Source organism: Pinus tabuliformis, chromosome 4_1, assembly GCF_031772625.1.
Source record: "Pinus tabuliformis cultivar Carrire ecotype Pingquan chromosome 4_1, CPIR1, whole genome shotgun sequence".
Lineage (NCBI taxonomy): Eukaryota > Viridiplantae > Streptophyta > Pinopsida > Pinales > Pinaceae > Pinus > Pinus tabuliformis.
This window is the reverse complement of record NC_142303.1, coordinates 683,968,542-683,970,406: the sequence shown is the minus strand read 5'-3', so window position 1 is coordinate 683,970,406 and position 1,865 is coordinate 683,968,542. Positions and strand designations below refer to the sequence as shown.

Here is a 1,865-nt window from a genome sequence, read left to right as displayed (position 1 = left end):
TGCACGCGAGCTCGACACCCTTGTGTGGGACTCTCTTCTTTGGGCTGGCAAGATCATCCATGGCCGTCATTTTAAGGTCCGGACGTGGATCTGAATGCTCTTAGATTATTTCTCAATCTCAAAGCAAATCGTTCTCCTGCCCATTACCAGCTTAACGATCCAGCGCCCTCACCCTGTCAATGGCAACCTGTAGATACCAGTTTGCATATCATGTTCTCCTCGGAACATTCAAACCCAACCCAAGCCTAATTTAAAATGCCACGTGCTTACTACCCTGCTCTGATGGTATGCAGAAAGTCCATTTCATAAGCCACATTTCGGCCCTTCTTGATTGCCTTGAAATCAGGCTCGAACATCTGTTCCAGCTGCTCAACGCACTCCGTCACTAACTGCTGGTGAGATAAAACTTTTCGGCTCTTCATGATTCTTACAATTGATGCATCAATAGCATAACGCTGAGCTTTATCTACATCCTCAATAACTTTTTTCTTCTCATCCACCGGTGGAAAAGGAATCTTTATTCTCCTCATTTTGTCGGTGAATTTTGCGTTGAATTCAAATAATCTGTTTGCGCCACAGTTTTTGTGTTTGGTTTTTTTATTGAGGATTTTGTATTTTGCGCATGCAAGGGAGTGCAGCGATCTGACATTATCTTCATCGGTTCAATTCAACTAAGACTTGATTTCAGAGTAACTTAGCCTCTCTGACGCATTGAACAGCAAAAGTGCAGATGCCTGATGAGTTGTCACAATAAGTTCCATTGGCTTAGGATCAAACTTCCCAATAATATTACAGGTTCCCAAAGAATATATCCATGTAAGCTTCCGATGTTTAGTTTTTGTTTGATAAAGCTCTTTGAACACCTCAACACATTTAACCATCTCAGCAGGTAGATTAAGATCAAATGACTTGTAACTTGGCCAAAATCCAGTTGTCAAAACTGTCACAGTCAAATCTATTCCGGGATGCGCAAGTGGGTTCTCATTAAGATATTCTTCATAGTTTTGAACGGATAAATTATTGAAGCGCACATAACGAAACATTCTTTCCTTGACCAGAACAACATAGTTGCATTGATTCAGGACAGCATATTTTCTTTCAAGACAGTCAAGCAGATGGCCAGGTGTTGCTATTACAACTTCACATATATAGTGAAAACTCAGACCGCAGAGAACTCATTTCTGCCCATAACCTGTAATTGTCCCTCAGAGTTATAGGATGATTTCCTCCTCTGTTGGTATCTTCTGTATAGCCCTCATACTGTCCAAGAATTACATCTTCAGCTCCCCTCAGGCGCAACCTTTTCTTGGAATTTGAAATATCTTTCATAACGCCATCCCTGCCCTATTTCAATATCATGGTGACAGGTATTGTATGTGGTTATATAACAACTTGACAAACCTCGTTTCCTGCAGTGTTTCCATCAATTCACCTTAAATATCTGTCATTTCCCAATTTCGTAGCGCAGCCAGTGCAAGGTCGGTGTTTTTCGCTACGAAATCACTAAAACAGGTGGCGCTGCGAAACTGCTAACGGATTTATGCGCTGCGAAAACACCCTGTCTTTAAGCTAGGCTAAAAAATTTTTACAACAGACTTTTCAGTGATAACACTATCCATCATTATTGGACACATCAGAAATCGTACAGAATCTGACATTGACAAAGATTAACTGAGTTTGCATTGAATAAGCTTGAATTGATCATATCAGACACACAACTTAAGAGAAATATCTAATAGAGGATCTAACTAGGCCAGACCAAGTTCAATACAAGTTTTCCCATCTAATGGAGGCACTTAATGAAAAGGATACCATTCCTTCATAAGGGGGGGGGGGGGGACTATTCAAGGTGGGTATCATTGGCC

At 41.0% G+C, this 1,865-nt stretch overlaps 1 pseudogene; it reads right to left on the bottom strand.

The window, feature by feature from the left end:
• Positions 1-269: 269 nt before the first annotated feature.
• LOC149177983 (cullin-1 pseudogene) lies at positions 270-1,043 on the bottom strand (annotated as a pseudogene).
• Positions 1,044-1,865: the final 822 nt, after the last annotated feature.